Source organism: Rhipicephalus sanguineus, chromosome 1, assembly GCF_013339695.2.
Source record: "Rhipicephalus sanguineus isolate Rsan-2018 chromosome 1, BIME_Rsan_1.4, whole genome shotgun sequence".
NCBI lineage: Eukaryota > Metazoa > Arthropoda > Arachnida > Ixodida > Ixodidae > Rhipicephalus > Rhipicephalus sanguineus.
Genome location: NC_051176.1, coordinates 332,943,789 through 332,966,494, shown reverse-complemented (window position 1 = coordinate 332,966,494; position 22,706 = coordinate 332,943,789). Strand labels below are relative to the sequence as shown.

General features: G+C 46.3%; 1 non-coding gene across 1 annotated transcript; it reads right to left on the bottom strand.

Annotated features, from left to right (window-relative positions):
- Positions 1-22,246: 22,246 nt before the first annotated feature.
- Trnas-aga (transfer RNA serine (anticodon AGA)) lies at positions 22,247-22,328 on the bottom strand. Its single transcript has one exon. It is a non-coding gene; the product is annotated as a tRNA-Ser (tRNA).
- Positions 22,329-22,706: the final 378 nt, after the last annotated feature.

Here is a 22,706-nt window from a genome sequence, read left to right as displayed (position 1 = left end):
AACGAACATAAATAACACGAGTTAACATGAAAATCATGACACGCGTGTCATGTACAGCATGACTTACGTGCCACGCTCATGGGGCGCTGGCGGCCGTTTCGCTAGCTTGATCTACCACGAAATTGGTATTGCGCGACGTGACTGTATGACGAACATAAAAACTCGAGTTAACATGAAAATCATGACACGCATGTCATGTACAGCATGACTTCCGTGCCACGCTCATGGGGCGCTGGCGGCGGTTTCGCTAGATTTATATACACCAAAATTGGTATCTTGTGACGTGACTGTGTAACGAACATAAATAACACGAGTTAACATGAAAATCACGACACGCATGTCATGTACAGCATGACTTCCGTGCCACGCTCATGGGGCGCTGGCGGCGGTTTCGCTAGATTTATATACACCAAAATTGGTATCTTGTGACGTGATGTGTAACGAACATAAATAACACGAGTTAACATGAAAATCATGACACGCATGTCATGTACATCATGACTTACGTGCCACGCTCATGGAGCGCTGGCGGCCTTTTCGCTAGCTTCCTCTACCCCGAAATTGGTTTTGTGCGACGTGACTGTGTTACGAACATAAAAACACGAGTTAACATGAAAATAATGACAGGCATGTCATGTACAGCATGACTTACGTGCCACGATCAAGGCGCGCTGGCGGCCGTTTCGCTAGCTTGATATACACCAAAATTGGTATCTTGCTACGTGACCGTGTGAGGAACATAAATAACACGAGTTAACATGAAAGTCATGACACGTATGTCATGTACAGCATGACTTGCGTGCCACGCTCATGGGGCGCTGGCGGCGGTTTCGCTAGATTTATATACACCAAAATTGGTATCTTGTGACGTGATGTGTAACGAACATAAATAACACGAGTTAACATGAAAATCATCACACGCATGTCATGTACATCATGACTTACGTGCCACGCTCATGGAGCGCTGGCGGCCTTTTCGCTAGCTTCCTCTTCCCCGAAATTGGTTTTGTGCGACGTGACTGTGTTACGAACATAAAAACACGAGTTAACATGAAAATAATGACAGGCATGTCATGTACAGCATGACTTACGTGCCACGATCAAGGCGCGCTGGCGGCCGTTTCGCTAGCTTGATATACACCAAAATTGGTATCTTGCTACGTGACCGTGTGAGGAACATAAATAACACGAGTTAACATGAAAGTCATGACACGTATGTCATGTACAGCATGACTTGCGTGCCACGCTCATGGGGCGCTGGCGGCCGTTTCTCTAGCTTGGTCGACCCCGAAGTTGGTATTGCGTGACGTTACTGTGTGACGAACATAAATAATAGGAGTTAACATGAAAACCATGACACGCATTTTCCTCAATGACATACAAGACGATGTATGCAGCTCTTTGCTGGCTGCTTCGCATTACATCGATTCCCACAATGCGTGGGATCTGCCGGCTTTTTTTATTAGGACTTTATTCGCTATGGAAAAGTCGCATGATCGACAGGCACGCCGAGCCACCACGATCGACGAGGTCTGTCTTCCGAGAAGAAGCTGCTCAAGTGCGCAGTGTTGTTGAGACTTTTGAGCCCGTTCCGGAGTGGCTTGCACTTCTGGACGCTTGTGTGTGTTTGCCTGACTTTTGAACAGCCTCTTACTGTAGGCTACAATGTGGGTGTTCTGCATGTTAAGGTAATTCTAATGCAACTAAGTATGTAGTGTGTGGTTCACAGCTATAACGGGTCATCTTTCCATGAATTAAATAAAAAAAGTACCGTCCGTGGCCGAATCGTTTCGCGCTGCGGAGCGAGGGGTCGTAAGTTCGATTCCTGGTGACGGAACTTTTTATTATGTTTTTTTCTTTGCCCATTGTTAGTCTTTATATTTTACAACGTCATTTCCGTGACGGAAATACGTCCATGGAGCAGTGGTGGACCCCGGCATCAAGCACTTTCGTGTTAATATGAAAATGTATTTTAGACAACGCGGAAACCAAAATTCTGGGAGCGCTGTCCTATCATTTAATATATGGTGGTCATGGTTCACTATCTTCCAACGCAAGGCGCGGTACAGCGTTTTTGAGAGGGCATTATCCCTTTGTGCAAAGAAATAGAAGAGGGCTTGTTTACAGATGAAATTGTCGACCAGAGCTTACCCAAACCGCTTGTTAATGGATTAGGTTCAGTGTCAACGGCCGGAGCGTCTTGTGCAATCTCTATGCAGAACATTCGGTACCTACTTCGCCTGCCTGCTGCCAAGGTCAAGAGGAAAGGACAGGTTTGTGAGCAAAGCTCGCTTCGGGGAAGCGACCGAAGCCAACAGCGATCGCTGCTTCAAGCTGGCTAGTATGTGCACCCAAGGAGAGACAGGAGAGGGAGCGGGGCTCGTCCCACTCAGTCTCTTTTCTCCTCTGGCGCAGATCCTCGGCGCCGTCTTTAAGCGTGAAGAACGGCCACGCCAATATAAACGTGGGAAAAGCGGCCCATGTCACGCCTGGCATGCGTGAAGAGGATGTTGTCGGTCAACGCCTATAGGCGTTTTCCGTAAGCGTGGAGAAATGTCACGCGTAGCTTAAGCGTGTAAAAATTTCGAAAATTCACGCTTAGGTAAGCATGGGATTTTTTAGAGTGCAGTGCGAAGAAAGAGAGAATGAAATAAAGATAGAAAGAGCGAGAAAGAGAAAGAAATGGATAGAGAGAGAAAGAAAAGAATATAAAGAAAGAAGTAGAAAGGAACAGATACAAAAAAGCTATACAAGAAACGGAGAGAAAGAGAGCGAAAGAAGTAGAAAAGAAAGAGAAACAAGGAAGGCCACCCCAGCTGCGCTCTTCCTTCAGGCTTGGCACCACTAGTGCGAAGCAGCCATAACTTTTTTTTTCGTTAAAGCCGCAGACCGATTTTGATGAGCAGAGTTGACATACTATATAGATCCAGCTTCAGGTTGTGAAATCTTGTTGAAGATGAACAGCCTAGCTTCATTTCAATACGGATATACGTTTTGTTAAGTTAACACGAAAACACGCGCTGCGCATCAGAATTAGAAACATGCGCGTAGGCTCAGCAAAACTGACGTGCAGCGTTATCAGCCCGCCGCACGTTGCGCTGGTGTGCCTATACGCCCCAGCCTACTGGTGGGCGGGGGGGGGGGGGGGGATATACTCGCGCATCTGTTGAGACGTCAAGAAAGCTTGGAAACAGTGTATTTTATCTGCAAATAATGACAACAATGGCTCCTAAGTGCGCCAAAACAGAAGGTAAATAATTACACCATCTCCCGCTAAAGGGAACCATGTGTGGATGCGAAGCAGCAGAGATGGTTAGCTTGAGCGGGAGATGGTGTAATTTTTTTTTCTTGCGTTCTCGAGCCTGTGCCTTCCTCTGGCGTAGAATCAGCACTGTCTTCTAGTCTCCATCCAGCTCCCGCTGCGTGGAACTGCCGGCGTTCGTGGTATTCGACTCCCGCAAAGTCGCAAGATCATGTGCGTCTGCCTCTCTGCAGCCTATGCCATTGGTGTCGTCGTGGGATTCTTCAGCGAGGGAAGGAGAGCACGAGCGCCCCGAGTCTAGAGCCACAGAAGCAGAGGCGGCCATCGGCCGCTCGTGCCACGTCAAGACGCCGGAGGCGTCGCTGCTGCCTACTCGTCGCAGAAGAGAATGAGGCGCGCGAGAGGGGGAGAGGGAGTGGAGAGGGGGAGTGAAGACGAGGTGTGTGGAGAGGGTATACGCATGTGCAGTAAGGGTGGTCACGCCGCACACCACCACCAGATTGAGCTCCGCCATAAGATGCTTCGCATCTAAAAGCAGTCAGAAAGAGGCCGTGGAGGCAACCTAAAATTGTCACCACCGGACGGGATCGTAAGGTAGCCGATCTGGCGCAAAGTAATCACCAACGGTAATCTGGACTGGATGTCGAAGGTACACAGTGGTACTACAGGTATTACCACGTCATTACTCAACATGACCACAAAACAAGATAGTACCGCAGCCATAATAAAACCACTGGCGTAGATAGGGGGGATGGGGGGGGGGGGGTTATCAAACCATCCCCCTTCCCAATTTTTCAGTTTTGCATGTGTATACATACGCTCACACAATAAACAAACGCAACAACATACGTAAAGGTTATTTGATCCCCACCCCCGCCCCCCACCGAATAAAACCTTTGGCTATGTGCCCCTGCATAAAACCTAAATGGCCCCACTAAAGTTGACCATGGGAAACGGACAAGTGCGGTGCATAGACCATCCTGTGACTATCATGTCTGCCAAGTACAGTGAAACCTCGGTGATACGAATCTCGCGGGGTTACCAAGAATATCCGTATCATCCGAAATTCGTATCACCAGAAAACACGAAAAGTTAGTATGCGACAAAACAAAGGTGACATACGTTTTGATTCAGTGTTTCTCAGGGCCGCAGCGACGTCATGAACAGCTCTGAATGATTGCCAGTAAAGTTTTTAAACGATAACGGTCATACTTGTACTCGTATATAAGGTCCATGCGCGCGTGTGTAATCAATGAACCAGATGTGTTGTGCCCCGTGACCGCTAATAGCCGCTTCCTAATCTTACTACGCTTCCTATTCTGCATGACACTAAAGTACGGCGGCGAAAGTGACTTAAGAAGCGCTTTGCACGCGATAGATGGAGGCCAAGCTCCTTCGCCAAGACCGTCTGCTTCGTCTCTTGGGGTATTCGTCCACCTTTAATGGGACTGCATGGAGGACCCGCAACCCAAGTTTCAGTCTTGTTTCATAGAACGTCTGAGTGCGGGGACATGGCTTGCATCGACGTGGCAGGCACGTGTTAACACAGTACAAAAACGCTGCTGCCTCGAGCACAGGAGCACGCGTCAACGCGTTTTAAAAAAAAAGCGCGACGTCAACGTCGTCTGTAAGCTAAACGCGAAGGTGCCTAAAGGCCTCCAATATTCGCGCGCACTATCTCGGAGGCAACGCCGCACCGTTGATGGTCGCGCAGCGCGCATGCCCTCGCCCGCGCGTGACTGCCGCGTCTTCCGCGACAGCGCGGTCCGCACCTCTTTGTACGTGTGCGCTAGCGTACGTTCGTATCAAACGTCGCGGGGTGCAAATCGGTTCGCAACAACCGTACTCCCATACATTGCAGGCTAATGAGCCTTGGCCGGGGCCACAGAAAAATTCGTATCACCCCGAAATTCGTACGAGCCGTGATCGTATCACCGAGGTTTTACTGTATTACACTGATGTAACCGCAAGAACAAATGAAATTCAGAGAAAACATCATGGTTAGTCACTTCTCCACAGAAGCTGTGTATGGCTAAGATCATGGGTTTGTAGCGGCGTCTGTGTGCACATACTCATAGCTAGACCGAAGTACGAAGGGCGTGCTTGCGTCGTAACCCTCCCTCGGGAGGAAGAGTGTTAACTCGACGGAGGAGGGGCAGCGGATGGCGTCAGCGTCTTGTTCGTCCTTCTTCCTTTCGCCTTTGTCTAGGTTGTTTGCGCGGTTATTGAAAAGAAAGACAAGCTTCCATTCTCTATTTTCAATTATACTTCTCCCGTCGTTATGAGGAGGCCACCCTTATAAAAATGACTATTAACATGTTGACAAATGATTGACCAATGGTTGAATCAATGACGTTTCAACTAAATGTCAAATGTCGTTGAATCTTCTCAATGACTACACGACGAAATTGTCATTGATTCTCTACAATAAAAAGTACATGTTGAAAGATATATTCATCTTTTGTTGATTTTATGTTATACGGTGGTTGAGTTTAGGACCGGCCGGCGCACGTATGAAGCTGGGCGTGAAACTTATTACAGCAGATAATATCACGAGCACTCCTGCCATCTTATTAAGAAACCCAGACAAACAGGCGCATATAGTAGGTTTAGTTAGCTTTTTTGGTAGCCGGCATACATGACATTTAATTTCCTGCAAGCAACAAATACTCTTGCACACAATCAACACTACAGCACTACTTGCATCATGCACGCTCTCCATGTGTCAGCTAATGTAAAGCAAAACTTTCTTTTAAGCAGATGCAGAACTTGCTGCTGCAGGTAATGTAATAAATTACAAAAAATACGACTCCACAATTTACGCAACCTTGTACAGTAATGCAGAGATGTAGCAATGGTAACTGATATTCAGAAGCGCGTGAGATTTGCGAAGCCCGAACTCAATGACCAAACCCTGGCCATCCAGAGTACCCGCGATCGGGCCGTCAAGTTTGGCTTGGCGGTCCCTACGTGGGATTATATTAATAGCTACCTTCGGCAACGTGATTTCTCAAGCCTGTCCGTTCTAATTGGCTCTAACTGAATGACCCACAACATAACTCTTCATGCGGCAAGAAAGCATTGCTGACTTCTTGCTTTAGTAGAAGAAACAACGTAGGTAGATGTAACCTCCTAGTACACAGTAGTGCGCAGAAACTCTACTGCAGCTGAATACACAAAGAAAGCTTAATTAATGAATTGCTGGGGTTTTATGCGCCAAAAGCCCAATATGATTATAAGGCACTCCGTTGTGGAGGGCTCACATCCGGAAATTTGAGACACCTGGCCCCTGGCGCTTTTTAACGTGCACCTAAATCGAAGTAAATGGGCCTCTAGCACTTTCGCCTCCATTAAAAAAGCTACCGCCACGACCGGGATTGAATCCGCGATCTTCGGGTAAGCAGCCGAGCACCGTAACCACTGTACTACCGCGGCGGCCCCAAGAGAAGATTCGTTTGAAGATATAACGGTCATAAGCAGTGTTTAAGGATAGGCATCATTCATGTACCACCGTGGAGGCATGCCAGTAACAAAAATTGGTAAACCGTTAAGCTTGAACGCGATAGCGATATCCGCACGCACGCACGCACACGCGCGCGCACACACACACGACATACGTATAGCAAAGGTAAAGGTTCGCGTCCTCTTCAACAGCACATTTATGACAACAATGACTTGTGTGTCCAATGTATACGGGCGAGTATCGCCTTGCCGATCGCTAACCTGCCTTCGTTTCTCCATAGAGACCCAAACCGTGCCGCGAGGAAAGCCAAAGTGCGGGTGGCCTTTGGCTCATACCTTTATTTGCATCTACCTCGAATTTTCGCTCACGGCCAACGCTGCTGTTTCGCTCGCAACCAAAGAAGCCGCCGCCGACACCGGAATTTCTTCGAAACGAGCTTTTTAACGATATCGCGGGCATGACGTAAAGGTATCTACCTATGGATAGTGGGGCCCTCGGCGCGTAATACAACGCCTGCCTGTACGCGGTGTCGACTAGACCATTATCTCAAACCTCACCGCAACGAGCTATCAGAGGAACGTGAAGTACCAGCGACTATCTTTCCTTTTCATTTTACTTTATTACTGCTCCTGCTGTTGCGAACGTAAGCCACCGCGCTGTTAGCTCCATGCAAAAGCCGTTGAAACTTGAACGCTTGAACTCGAGCTTGCGCGCCATGTGTTATCGCGACAAAGAAAATAACGCCAAAAGAATAATAAATTTGTTGTGTTGCAGTGCGTCTGCAAGCATGCAGAGTGCGAATGTCGTTAACAAGCAAGCTTTACGTAACTTAGTAACAGCGATTACCGCCTAACTTCGTGACGGGCTTCGTAGCGCTGCTGCTGTATCCGGTGTATCCATCCGCGCGGCCGTTGTGTGACGTCAGTCGAGCACGCGGAATTCGGACGTGCCGGTCGCGCTCGCCGCGCTCGTCTCCTCTCGCTTTATTTCGTGCTCTGTGAGTGCCGTGATTCACGGAAATGATGAACGTAGCTGTGAAAAAGCTACTTCGCGGCATGTTCAGCACTCGTGTACCTTCATGCAAGTGCGACTTTCCTCTGGAGTGACTGTTAGGCCTATAGTCCCGGAACATTTCCTGCGGAGAAATGGACGTCTCAAGGCTATTTTACATGCCGCGATTGCAGCGAAGAAAATCGTTCGGTTCTCTCTGTTCGCAACCGCCGCTAATGGCGGTTTCGTTTCACATGGACTGCGACTGGTCTGCGATTTTCGCTCTGCGACTGGGCGGCGCGTGAAGGCCGTTTCATATGACACAAAACAAAGCGATTTTCAGGCTGCGAATTCGCTCGCAGCGAAAAAAACGGCCGATCACTCTCGCCGCAGCGGTCAGCGGCGAGCGACCAACATGTTGGAAATTTTTCGCTCTGTTCGCAGCGGCGGAGCGATTTTTCAGTCGAGACCCGTCGAAATTGCGCCAACGAATGTGTTTTCGTTATGGCCGTTGTTGCGTATTCTAAAGTGAATTTAGATTGGAAAGTGTTTTTAAATGACAAAACACGCGTGCTCTTCGCTACCCGTGATGAAAAGTTAAAGGGACACTAAAGGCAAATATTAAGTCGACATTGATTGTTGACATAGCGGTCCAGAAACCTCGTAGTGCTACTTTTATGCCAAGGAAGTGCTTATTTTGAAATAAAATCACGTTTTAGTGGTCCGCGTCGCGTTAGCGCACTTCAAATCACCCGCGTGAAATCCGACTTTCATACGTCACTGCTGCCGTGCCTAACGTCGCCCGCCTTTACTGCGCGGCCGCCGACACTAGTAGCAGCAGAGCGAAAGTAGCGGGACCCACAGCAGCAACAACGGCCATCGAAGCCATCGAAGCTCGACACAATCGCCGCAATGGATGTGGACGGACAACTTGACAACGAGACATTGGCTCGCGACGCTGGGCTGTACTAGAGTGACCTAGAATAGGGGGAGTGTCCAAAGCGCCGGCTCCCGCGTGGCCCTTTTGCCGTGAACTCCCGCGCCGCGCCGCTGCTGCGCCGGACCCGTGGGCTTTCCGCGCTCGGGAAGCGCGCGGAAAGCGAGGGGCGTCTGCTACGCGCTGTAGTTTTTTGCGCCGTATTTCCACACAGGGTACTTGAAGTGCACTTAACTTTTATGATGCGGTGCGGAATGGAGCTTATCCATCTTTAAGCGTTGTGTTAATGATGGGGCAACAACAGAATGCAAAAAATCATGTGTCAAGTGGCATCAGCGTAGCCTAGGTGCGGTTACAGAGTTCGATAACGTTGGTGCGTGTGTAAAAACGCGGCAAACGGACCACGCACAAGCAAAGAACGAAAAAAAAACCATATTCGCACGATTAATCGGGCAATAGCATCACGCATGCACGAATTAAGAGTAATAAAAAAAGTAAATTGCACGCGCAGTCACCTGAAATACTTGCGCGCAGTGACCGCTTCACACTACGAGCTTTTTACTCATGGTCGCCACTGGTTTGCCAGCCATATGCACGCCGCTTTATTCGACAATTAATTAGCCTCCACTGGCACTTTATTATGGACAGAGCACACCGGGAAGACGCAAGGGAAACAAAGAAAAAGAAAAAAAAAGAGTAGAGACGGCCATACGACTGCAATGCTGTTGTCTTATTTTTGCTTCTGAGGTAGCGTACAACAAGGCTCACCGTGCGCAAACATTTGAAAGAAAAGCAATGCCAGGTAAACTAACCTTATTCCACCAAGTTTTTGCATAAAAGGTGTAATATAGAAAATCCTTTACAAATATCCAGATATCATGAAACAAAGTTAGAAATGCCCCCATTCTTGCTGTACAAGCTGCCGAAACGAAAATACGGTAAGAAATTGACAAATAGAAGCGTAATATCTCAATCACTTCAGAAAATTGTTCAAATGCAGAGATACCTTTTGTACCTAGCCGCATGTTGCAATGGATCGCTGAACATCAGTATGAAGCCTTCGCGCGAGATGCGTGCATTGCTTCAAGCCGTCACGATACGAAATGAAAACAGTTTCAAACAACTCATTCTCAACTTCAGATGTTATCACGGTTCTTGGAGGTTAGCCTTCGCCCGGTTCAGAGACTACAAAAAGATGTGGGCGAGTAGTTACATAAAGTACAACTGTTTCCGCGGCAGTTGAGTGCGCGCCAAAAGGGCACCCGACCACAATTTCCCGCTTTTTCCTGATGACCTCAATATAGCGTCCACCACAATTTCGTGCTGAAGCTCCGGAGTACTTAAATAGCGAGTCTGCTTATTTCTTGAATAAATATAAAGAGGTGACCAGACGGGTAAAGCAAGCCTCTTTTGTCCCGCAGACGCGTGCAATCAGCTGCTCTGAACTGAGAATCACGTTTGTTTTCAGGCGATCGCTCGTAACGTGAAGTGAGGCTCGTAACGTGAAGTGAGGATGTTGCACTGTTATCGTTTCATTTTCTTTGGTTTGTCTTTTCTTAAGGCTAAAGCCTCAGATGTCTCATCAAACACGAAAATTGACCGTCGGCGTCCCGCGTAGTCAACACGAGTGATGCACAAAATCATCACGCGATGACGTCGACAGAACTTGTGACGTCACTATGACGTCATTCAACGTGACGTCATATGATGTCGCCATCACATGACATGGTCGCTTTGCATTGCCTCCGTGATCGTTCTGCACCTCACCTGCTTTTACTTTGCCTCCGTGATCGGGGGCCGATCACGAAGGCAATGTAAAAGCAGGTGAGGTGCAGAAAGCTTGCAATGCCTTCGATCCTGTCGGCAGTCCGAAACCACGTTATGTGCAGAAAGCTTTCAGATGGGCGAGGGAGGTTCAATGCATCGACTGACGAAAAAATCACAGCATATCCACGGGGTGAATGATGATGAGTGGGGCGAAGCTACGGCGGGAATCATCTGTAAACCGTGAAACTCTTCCGTGAAATGCGCCCAGTACATATTATAAAGAGTGTGAAACATCGTGTATATATTAAACATCAGACTTTGATTGTACTGTTGGTTTACGTGGTCCCTTCATTATCACTTGTGATCGGTGAAATGCAAGGAAGAAGTCCGCTCCCGAGCGAAAGAGCGCCAAGAGCGACCGCATTCCCCGCTCGCCCTGTGCGAATTAAAGGCAAGGCTAGAGGGAAGACAGGACGCGCGTTCCACGACGCGAGGTCGGTAGCATGCCCAACGAAAGCCAACGGAACGCGATCGTGCAAGTGCTCCGGCTTCGCATCGCCTCATGGTTCCATTTAGCGTCCCAAAACCAAACATATTGCTCAAGGTGTGCCTTGCGTTTTTCGTAGAAATAATTTCTTTATCATGTACATTAAGACGAAAAGTTGAAAGCTCACTAGAGTGTATCGCCCGCAAAGTATGTATTTTAGTGTGATTTAACTCTCGTACGGCAGGGTCCTCGCGCCGTTGCCGGTCCACCTCGCCCGTTGACGATCGGGCGAGGTGGCTACATGCAACTACTACTACTACACTTTAAGAAAAACATCTGGCGTTCTTTCGTTCTGCTTTTACAAAACATCTGGCGTCTTTCGTTGGTTTATTTCATCAATCAACGGCATTTTGAACAAAATTTTTATTGTTTAATCACGCACAGGAGAAATCTCACCAGGCACTACCTTGGAGGTAAACAATGGCTGCTAATGGCAATGAGAGACAGAAGAAGTCGGCTTTTAGCTAACACTTACACTTCTACTTCTACTAACGTTTCCTACTGGAACATGCCAATGGCTGCTAATGGGGAATGAGAGACAGAAGAATTCGGCTTTTAGTTGACGCGCACGCTGCGAATTTTTTATTGTTCAACAACGCACAGGAGAAATCTCCCACCGGCACCACCTTGGAGGTCAAAGCGTAAGACTTGTTACTAACTACTACGACCACGACGACTACGAGGGACGAACGGGTGCCGCCTTAAGGAGCTTCGCCCCTAAAAGATGGCTTTCGTTTTCGAGTCATCCCAGGCGAATGCACAAGGGGGCCACGTTTTTTTTTTTCATGTATTTTTTTGGCATACATTTTAATACATTTTACCTATGCGGTCAGTTCTTCAAAATGTATGGGTAACTCTAACATGTTGACATCGATATTGGTGACCATCAAGTTTTTTATAACCTGACAGAAACAAATCGTCAGACCACACATCGTCAGAATTATTTCTGGCTACAGAAAGCGGGTTTGCGCGCCACACACCATATTATTATTGTTAGTCGTTACGCAGATGGCAAGCATGTCAAGTTAGTGATCCCATGACCTATCGGTCGTGTTGGGCATACGCACATTCGTGCCTCTCCGTGCCAATTTTCGTGTATACCAAGTCAACGAGACGCAAGTTACGCGAGTAATTTTTTACATTTGGTACCGCGGCCAAGCCGACTGACACATCCGGCTTCGCATGAAATGGCTTGAAACAACAGAGCGCTGTAGGCAGCCTTGTAAAACAAATCGAATGCACGAAATAAAAGATAGGATATGAAGGGTGCAAACGTGTTAGCATGCATGAGCTAGTTAATACGTGAATATGTGCTACGTTCTCCTGGTTATCTCCAGTTTATTCTCTCCTGCAGCAAGTTTACGTTCGTCATTCCACACGAAAGTAAGTTAAGCGCCTTTTCTCACGATAAAGTGCGCGCAGGATGCGTTCCTCAAACAGCCACGAAAGTGTGGACCAATGCGGTGACAAACCATCCTATATACAAAATCCCCGTTTCACAACACACAAACTAACAAACGCGTTCTCTGTGTGATTAGTCGCTGCAGTATTATGTTGCATTGACGCAGAATTAAATATTGCCAAAATTTCCGCAACTTTAGCTAATAGCGGCCAAAATATCACGCGCGTAGCAGACGCTCGCCGCTTTGACGCGGCTTGCGCCGCGGAGAAAGCCCACGGGTCCGGCATGGTAGCGCCGCGGCGCGGGAGTTCACCGCAAAAGGCCCTCGCTCCTCCCATGTATTCGCGCGGCGCTTTGGACACTCCCCCTATTCTAGGTCACTCTAGCTGTACGCCGCGGCAGTACGCGATCCCGAAACTACCACTGAGACGCGACCGCGTGAGCGAAGCAGGGCGCCGGGCGAAGCGCAGTTCTGCGAAAACGGAACCTTTGAACCACGCGCGCCGCTCCCCATGGCAACGCCACAGAGGTTCTTTTTTCCATGAATCAAACGGAAAGGAACAAACACCATTTTATTACGTCTTTTGATGCACGGAAGGTTCTTTTTTTATTGCTGCTAACTTGATTACTAGTGATTTATTGTAGGCAGACTCTCATACGTCATCGGGATCACTTCGAAAATGTCCCACTCGTGGAGCTCATGCGATACATTTAGCTTAATTTCTCGGTAAGTAGGGCACTGCTGTTGATAATATTGCTGTTTTAGAAGTTGTCATACATTGAGCTTTCACTCTTACATAAATTGTTATTTGCCTTTAGTGTCCCTTTAAGAATATCATGACGCACACATTGTTACATTACATTCGAAAATTATGCAGTGTCTGCCACAAACAACGGCAGCAAGCAGCTTTGCGCGCCACGCCTGTCGCAGAGCGAAAATCTCAGAGCATTCGCAGTCCATGTGAAACGAAACCGCCATTAGCGGCGGTTGCGCACAGAGCGAATAGAGCAAACCGAGCGATTTTCTTCGCTGCAATCGCGGCATGTGAAACAGCCTTGACGTTGCTTGCTGCCGTTGTTTGTGGCACATACTGCATAATGACAATGACAATGACAATGACTTTTATTTTCGCATCAATACAGTGATTGATACGAAGGGGCGGGCGGTAAAAGCTGTCATTTAGACAGCTTGACGAAGCCGCCAGCCCCCTCATTGGCGCTAACAGCAGCAATATATTAGCAATATATCAACGTGATATAGCAAGATATAACACAAGACACATACAAAAATAAAGCAGCAGTCTAAACAGCAGCGACATATTAACAATATATCAGCATAAATCAGCAATATAACAAGACACATATAGAAAGAAAGTACAATTATGTCTAACTTTACAAAATTGCAGTCCTTTGCAGAGACAAAGAAAAAAAACGCAAGATAATAACATTATTCACACGTAACCTTGGTTATTGCAGAACACCAAAAAAGAAAGATAACACATACACATGTGAAAGATTTACAAATGAGAGCCATCAGAAGAATGTTTTTCAAGAGTATCTGTCTTGAGTTCAAAAAAACTGCGTATAGCTTTAAAATACATGTTCTCTAATTGTAGCCCTTCGCAAATTAATCTGTTTAATAATATTGGTAAGTTATTTCCGAGTGTTTGTTTTCCATATGTTGTTCGCACTGTTGGTACTTTCCAGTATTCCTTTTTACGTGTTGCATACACAGTGGTGTTTTCTTGTAACCTGGAAAGGTCCTTAAGAAAATCCGATCTAGTTTTTAACTCTTGTTTATACGCCCTACACAAACGGTAATCATACAGTGTTGTGGCTGGCAGTACCCTATATTTTAAGAAATATTCGCGTGTGTGGAAGTGACTTGGGACATTTTCAATTGTGCGTAGGAACTTTTTTTGTAGAACGTGTATTTTGTGTAGATTTCCTTGAGTAGTGGTGCCCCAAACTAAGTGACAGTAATTAAGTCGGGACTGAAACAAACTGTTAAAAATTAGCATCATAACATTCTGTGGCAGTATATGGCGATTGCGGTAAACAATACCAATCACTTGAGACAGCTTTGTTGCTAAGCAATCTACATGTGCATCCCAGCATAATGTTTCCTGAAAGACGACGCCTAATGTTTTAAAGCTGGATACGAGGGCGATGGGCGAGGAGTTTAGTGTTATATCTTTATTAACAGTAATCTTTTTATTTTTACTGCGAAATAACATAGCTTTTGTTTTATTTGTATTTAATTTAAAACTGTTTTGACGTGCCCATTCGTCTAACTTCTGTAAGGTTAAGTTGGCTTCATCGATTAATTCATCAACCGAATTCCCTATTAAAAAGATACTAGTATCGTCAGCGTAAATTATATATTTTGCCTGAAGGTTTATGTTGATAATATCATTAATATAGAGATTAAAAAGGAATGGGCCCAAGATACTGCCTTGTGGCACACCTGAAGACACGACGAGAGGATTAGAGAGATTCTGGTTTATGTCGACTCTCCGGATACGATGTTGTAGGTAGGATTTAATGAGGTGTGCCGCTTTGCCGCGATAGCCATAGCGTAATAGTTTCTCTATTAAAAGGGTGTGGTTTATAAGATCAAATGCTTTAGTGAAGTCGAGAAAAATGCCTAGGACTAGTTTACTTTCGTTAAGTGCCGTTAATATTAAGTCTTTTTGAGCTAATAACGTCATCGAATGCGTCATCGAATAACGTCATCGAATTTTGGAATGCAATGTAACAATCTACGCGTTATGATATTCTTAACTTTTCATCAACGGTAGCGAAGACCACGCGTGTTTTGTTATTTAAAAACACTTTCCAATCTAAATTCACTTGAGAATACGCAACAACGGCCATACCCAAGATAAACTCGTTGGTGCAATTTCGACGGGTCTTGACTGAAAAATCGCTTCGCCGCTGCGAACAGAGCGAAAAATTTCCAACATGTTGGTCTCTCGCCGCTGACCGCTGCGGCAAGAGCGATCGGCCGTTTTTTCGCTGCGAGCGAATTCGCAGCCTGACAATCGCTCTGTTTTGTGTCATGTGAAATGGCCTTCAGTTTGGGTGCGAGACTCTCTCAGCGTCATTTCTGAGGGACGGACGCGATCACCTTTATGTGCGTTTACCGTTGTTTGGATTTGCAGATTATTTAAACTACAGGTCTCTGTCCTTGTTGAAGGTAAGTTCACGTTCTTTACCTCTGCACAATTTCATTCGAAAACCACGAAAAATGAAAATGCGTGTTTTGTTGCATCGCGGGCTACATGCGCGACGTGTTTCGGAAGTACGTGACTGCGTAATTTTTGCGGCATGCATGATTACACTGTCCTAATATAAATGTAGGCTATGATTTCCGTTCACTTTCGAACGTACTGACTTTTATTGGCCGCGCTTAATAGAGCTTGTTTGAAGGTAAACATTAACGTTTATGTTCGAGCGCCTGTACTACTATTCTGACTCTGCAAAGGTACTTTGAGCTATTTGCGATATTTTCGAATAGTTTAGAATGTGTGGGTGTGTGAGTGTTTAAAGTCATGTTTTAGGGGCAGAAGTTGGGCGTCTTTCTAGTGCCATGATCAGTGGCGTAGGCAGAATTTTTTTTTTTTTTTGGGGGGGGGGGGGGGGCACGCCCTTGATCTGACGTGGGGTCCGGGCAGGTAAGTGTGGTCGAGTGTCACGTCATACTCTGTAACACATGGCAGAAAAAAAATTCGGGGGTGGGGGGGGGGGCATGGGCTGGTGCCCCCCCCCCTCCTTCCCCGTGGCTACGCCACTGGCGATGATGTTACTTTGCCTTGACTGTTTCGACGCGCGCCTTCAAAGTTTTCGTTCCCCGCGTGTCGCTACAGCCTGGGTAATTGTAGCATGTTCGCCCTTTTGTAGCCGTACGATGTTATCGAGTTTTCGCCTGTTCACACCGTCCTCTTCTAGGTACAAACTTAGACAACAATTTCCTTTTCTCATATTCTTCTTTTTGCAGGTGGGACTCACCCTTTTATATTTTGAAACAAGTGCTACACCAATCAAATTATGGCTTTCACCTCTAATGGTGGGGTTCTTAGCAGTTTTTTGCATAAATAAAGATAGATTTCCGCACATTTGTGTTTTCTTTTCCTTGGGCTCTTGTAAGGAAACGAAAAGTCACAGAACTTATAAAGTTCTGAGTTGACTTCTCCCAGTGTCTGTGTGTGTGTCATTCAGTTGACTTATGTGCCCGTTTCCTGGTATTTTATTTCTCGCCCAGATTCCTTGTTTTCAGGTTTAAGCGTGTTTTGAATAATTGAAGCGTTTAGCAGGCGATAAAAAGTTTTTTGCTATTGCAGTTATTTAAAGCGCGATATGCTTCCGCGCACTTGTGCCTTACCTACTGTAATTCAGCTGTAGTGAAAGCAGACTGACCTGATTTAAGTTATTCTTTGCTTTTTGTGTACATGTAGTTTGCTGTTTCCCATCCAGAGTGAGTTGTCACAGTCTGTCACAATAACACTAGAACTGCGCAGGCCTTCTATAGTTCTTTATGCAAGCATACATCAGCAGTGCACATGAACAGACAGCTGTGTGCTCATATCAACCCACGAAAGTGCACCAGCAGCTTTTATTCAAGTTACGAAAAGTGTATATGAACCCCAAGCACACACTGGGGAATTGCAATACATATTGTAACTACCTGTCTTAGTAGGCATTCTTCAAAAGGTTCTATATGTAAGACCTTTTGAACAATGCCTACTCAGGCACGGGTCTCAGTAGTTCATCTCATTCACCTATTAAAATCAACTATTAAAACATACTGTATGTGTACTTTCAATACGTCATCAAATTTCAATGCTGCTTCAATTGGACCTCAATAATTATTCAACAGAACAGTGAGAAAAAATTATCAATGCTCAATGTACTTTAAGTAACAAGTCCACTACTATTCAACAACTTCTCTGCCAATAATATTGTAAAATTTCAGTGGTCAATTTTGCATAGGTGTCAACATTGAAATCAATGATTATTCAATGGACAGACAATTACTCTTCAATATTATATGTCAACATTGACCAATGGTTTTTAAATAATTTCTCAATAAGATTTTTTGTAGGGTGCACATGTAGTGCGCACTCCAGAGGAACAACGCACCGATTCAGACAAGTAACGACCACCGATCAAGAAAAAGTGTGTGCGTGTGTGTGTGCCTGCGTACGTGCGTGCGTCCGTCCGTGCGTGTGTGTGTGTGTGTGTGTGTGTGTGTGTGTGTGTGTGTGTGTGTGTGTGTGTGTGTGTGTGTGTGTGTGTGTGTGTGTGTGTGTGTGTGTCCGTCCGTCCGTCCGTCCGTGCGTCCTTTTATGCGTTCGCCGCGAAGACCCCCGCCGCCGCTCAACACAATAACGTGTGTGTGTACCTTTCATCAAAATTATGTGTCACTTCTGTTTCGTGTGCAACAGAGCTTCGCCGGTCGATCGCCATCAAAGCGTGCAATGGTCGGCGAATTTAAACAGCGAAACTGTTTAGCAAATCGTTCCTTGTCCGACGAACCAAAAAACTATCATCATCATAAACGGGTATGGGCCACGGAAATTGAGCAAATCCCACTGCTCACAACTGGTCCATCAAAAATGAAGGCAACAGTTAACCCAACAAACAGATGCGAAGCGACGGCGGCAAGCCGAAGACCCCGAGTACGTACAGCGAGAGAATACAGTGAAACCTCGGTGATACGAATCTCACGGGACCACCAAAAATATTCGTATCATCCGAAATTCGTATCACCAGAAAGCATGAAAAATTAGCATGCGACAAAAGAAAGCTGGCGTACATTTTCATTTATTGTTTGTCAGGGCTGCGGCAACGTCAGGAAGAATCCTGAATCATTTTCAGGTAAGTTTTTAGATGTCGGCAGTCATACCAGCAATCGTAAATATACGGCCCGTACGCGCTCATTTACTAATGAACCAGGTGCGTTGTGACCCGCGACACACGGAGGCCGTGACGCGTCTCTGAAGGTTTATTCTGACCGTAAGAAAAGTGTTTTTCTTACACCGTGATTCTGACGATTCGGCGGTGCGGCGCACATGCCCACGCTTGCGTTCCCTCGCTCGCACGTGCTTGGCGCGTCTTCCGCGACAGCGCGGACAGCACCTCTTCGTACCTGGGCGGTAGCGTACGTTCGTATCAAACGTCGCTGGGTGAAAATCGGTTCGCAACAACCGTACTCCATTACATTGCAGGCCAATGGGCCTTGGCCGGGACCAAGGAAAAAATCGTATCACCACGAAATTCGTATGAGCTGTGATCGTATCACCGAGGTTTCACTGTACTAGGTAACGGGAAAGGCAACGGCGGCTGCGAGAAGGCCTTGAAGTGATGGAAGGCCTACGCCAGCGACTACGTGCCCGTAGATCTATGAGAGGTGCGAACCCTTGGATTCAGCGCGAGTTTCTGTCTGTAGAGTTTGGACATCCGTGCCGTGTCTGTGACTGTCTGTGGTTTAGCTCGAAACTCTCTGCGCTGAGAATCAACGTAGAAACAACCTAGCATCACCCAGGCCGAAGCGCAATTGGACCCAATGCTAATTACGCCCATGCAGCAAAGGACGGCACCTACGGATGCACAGGGATGGTGTTAATTTTGGCGCAAAATATTGCTACATCGTTCATTCGCTGAGATTTAGACTTCTTTCACGAGCTAATTCAAGGCCAAATCAAATGTTCCAATCTATAAGAGCAAAATCCAAATTTCACTCCTGGATACCAAGGATAGTGGGCTAGATAGATTTTAGCCGAAATATAGATTAGAGGTATTTTGGTGGCATGAGCATACTGACAAAATATTGTTGGCGCAGGCCTGACCATATTGTCAGTAGCAAAAAACTGCGTTCTTCTCAGTTTCATTTAAAGTGGACTTGGCATTTTAGAAAAAGAAAAAAAAAGGCAAAAATGCAGTCGCATAGACTTTCCTTGACAGTACTGAGTGTCTTACATCCAGATGGCGCCCCATGTGTTTGAATTAGTGTTTCACTTTTTCCGTTATATTAAAAAACTAATTTGTGCTACGCCGCGCACGCTGTCTTAGCGTTGAGACGCACGCTAGCTAATGCTAACGTAAACGTTTTAATAAAAGTCTCTATTGTTAAATGAGCCGCCGAGGCCATAAACCTTTTGAAACAAGCGTTTTTATAGTCACGCGATTTCCAACGTGATTTTCCAGAACTTACTCCACATGTAGGTTTGCACAGCAGTCTTCTACAGTTAAAATTCATAGCTTTCTCCAAGTGATGTAGCACTGTTCGAACAAACAAAAAAAGCCTTAGAATCTGTAAAACTGTGATATCGCCTGAGGTAAAGCTTGGTGAATACCACATGGTTATTATTTCACTGTAATAACGGAACTGAATGAGGAATAAACAATCATTAACTGTTCTTCAGGATTACTGTGTCATTGCTGCAGCGAACAAATACCTCCCCCCCCCCCCAAAAAAAAAGAAAGGATTGCGTATGAAAACTGATTTTTGGGCTAGTTGGTTTTCCATCACAGATCACTTAAGCGCGCGCAAACAAGGACAAAGGGAGGTGACGATAACACAGGCGCTTTTGCGTTTGTGTTGTCGTCCCCTCCCTTTGTCCATGTTTGCGCGCGCTTAAGTGATCGGGGATTGCTTACGCTTAGGTAAAACTTGGCGACACCTCGATTCATCGCATCTATCTCCTGCGGAGCCGACTATGACGTTCTTCATAGCTCACATTGGCTCAGCTCTAACCAGTTGCAGTGAAATATTAATCACTAAGACGTCTGCGTGCAGAATTAGCAATCACGCTAAAGATGACTCTTTAAGTGCCAGCGATGTATTGCGGAAACGTTAATATACTCTTGCCTACTACGTAAATGTTTTTGTTACGCGGAATCGGCGGCTCACACCAGATCGAGGCGACAGTCTTTGTTTCAGATGTGACCTCGTTTTAGCTGGCGCAAGCTAAGTAAAAAAAAAAGCAGTTATTTTTTTCTTTCAACACTCCCCGGGCTTGAGTAGGGTATGGACATAATTTTTCGAATTGAGGGAGCTTTGGTAGCACGTATTCTATTTCAAACTAATATCATTTGTTGAGGTTGTGAACTTCATAACATAGAAAGAGAGCACAAATCTGTATTCGTTTTCTTCGACGACAGCTGCAAGACGGCAGTCTTTATGGGTGCTGTCAGAAAGAGTAATTGGTAGCAAAACCGGATGCCTTAAAGTTTCCTAGAAGGACAGCGAGGCCTACATGCGATTCCGACATGCAGTCTCAAAAAGGTTTCCGTGCGCGATTAACTAAACTAATAATTGCATCGAGCACTTGTACTGGGTCAGATAACATTGCTAACGTTTTTAATGACTACATCTTGCTTCTCCAGCCCGCCACTCGTTGTCGCGTAGTTCTTTTGAGAGAAAGCAAATCCATTACTTCTTAGTAACGCGCAAATGTATCGTGCGACATCGCTGGTTTCACAGTTCAGTTTGTAACTTGTTCAGTTTGTAACTTCAGACTGCTGTAAATAGCCTTTAGCGTTCTTACTCATCGTTGTCTGGAGAAATTGCGGGGCCGCGGACAGCTTTGTCTCGGGTGACCATTGGCCATGTGCTGTTGTCTCGTCCTAAAAAGAAAAACTTAAGCGTCATTCAGAAGGCAGTGCCGGCCAAGTCGCTATGGTTGACGTGTAGGAGCACTGGGGCAGCTTACGGTTTCACCTCCTCCATATCAGTTTGGAAGCCTCTGATAACCTAGAGTAGACGTGCGATATAAATGAAAGAGGCGTTAATGAACACAAAGCGCCAAAGCTAAATGGAATGAGAGCCTGGCCGTCTATGGCAACTCGAAGCCGTTCTTGAAAAGACCTCGCGCACTTTAGGGTGTATCCACACGACGGACCGAATCCGTCTTTTCCGCCGCGGACGGCGCATCACGTGACCCCGCGTCACGGATTTGTGCCATCCGTGCCTCGTCCGCGGACGTCGCGGACGGAAAATTCGCATTCGGATTCGCGCGGAATAACACAACAGATTTAGCCGAAGGTGCCATTATCGGTCTGGCAACAAGCGCTGCTTTTTCTTTTTCTCGTATGGAACTCCATTAGTAACTCCATCTTCAACTTAAAAGAAACTCTGCGCCATAGACAGAAACATAAAAACCTTCAATAATTTTGGTAGCGATGAATGTGTTTTCGACTTTCAGACTGCTCGCGCCATCTAGAGAAAAAAGCAACAAGCAAGCATTCGCACATTATTATGACCTCTGGGATTTTGTAGCACTCGCGCTACCGCAGATCACCGAGCTCATGTTCTGTTAATAGAGGCACTCGCTAAGCCTACAGCTCTCAGAAAACGAGTACGGCGCTAGGAAGCAGTACCAAATTGTCATGAATACGTTGCCGGCGAAGCTTGAGGACATAAACCTAAAGTCGACACAATCGTCAGTTTGGGACTAACAGCCCGCGCAATGCGCGACGAAGTGCTTAAAGATTCGAAGCGGGCAGCTCTCGCTTCAGACAGTGCCGCCATGTTTTTTTGCTCCGGCGCGTCCGCCTACTCGCTTCGTCCGTCGTCTGGATGTGCTTTGCAGCCGGACGGGCGGCGGAACGATCGTCCGCGGACGAGATTTCCGCGGAGACGTCCGTCGTGTGGATACACGCTTAAATGTTTATTTTTAAGAATAGAATTGCAAGCTTCATTCTAAATGTTTGAGCATATTTGCTTTCTATGCTATGGTATACTCCGGCAAGGTGCTTACGATTTTCGCAGTTGCTTTGGTTATGGAAGGAAAATAAGAATAAATGCGTCAGACAAGATGGGCTACTTATAAAGAACGCACCAGTCCACCAAAAAAAAAGCAAAAAAAAAAGTTCGCAGTCGACAGGATTCGAACCTGTGCGGGGAGACCCCAATGGATTTCTAGTCCATCGCCTTAACCGCTCGGCCACGACTGCCGATGCTCGCAGCATGCATAGAGTTGTCACTACTTGGTACGGATTACGTTGCAAGCACTTCCTCTTCTATTGTTTGCGACCATTCTCGCCGCACGTGCCGCCTACCTTTTTTTTGTTGTTTTCGTTTCGCGAGATCACTTACACCACATTGTTCGCGTTGCAACGCATACGAAGCCAAGAACTCGAAACATAGATTTATGGAGTAGCTATTGTAAGCAACATATGCGTTCTTCAAATGTGTGTCAAATTCAACACTTTTCGAAAGTCTCGCTCTAACGATTCGGGGCCATCTTAAGTGGGATGGAAATTCCTCAGGGTGATTTCGGGGAACGGTAGCTCGAAACATGCCAGGTTTCAGATTTGCGGTAACTGAAAATC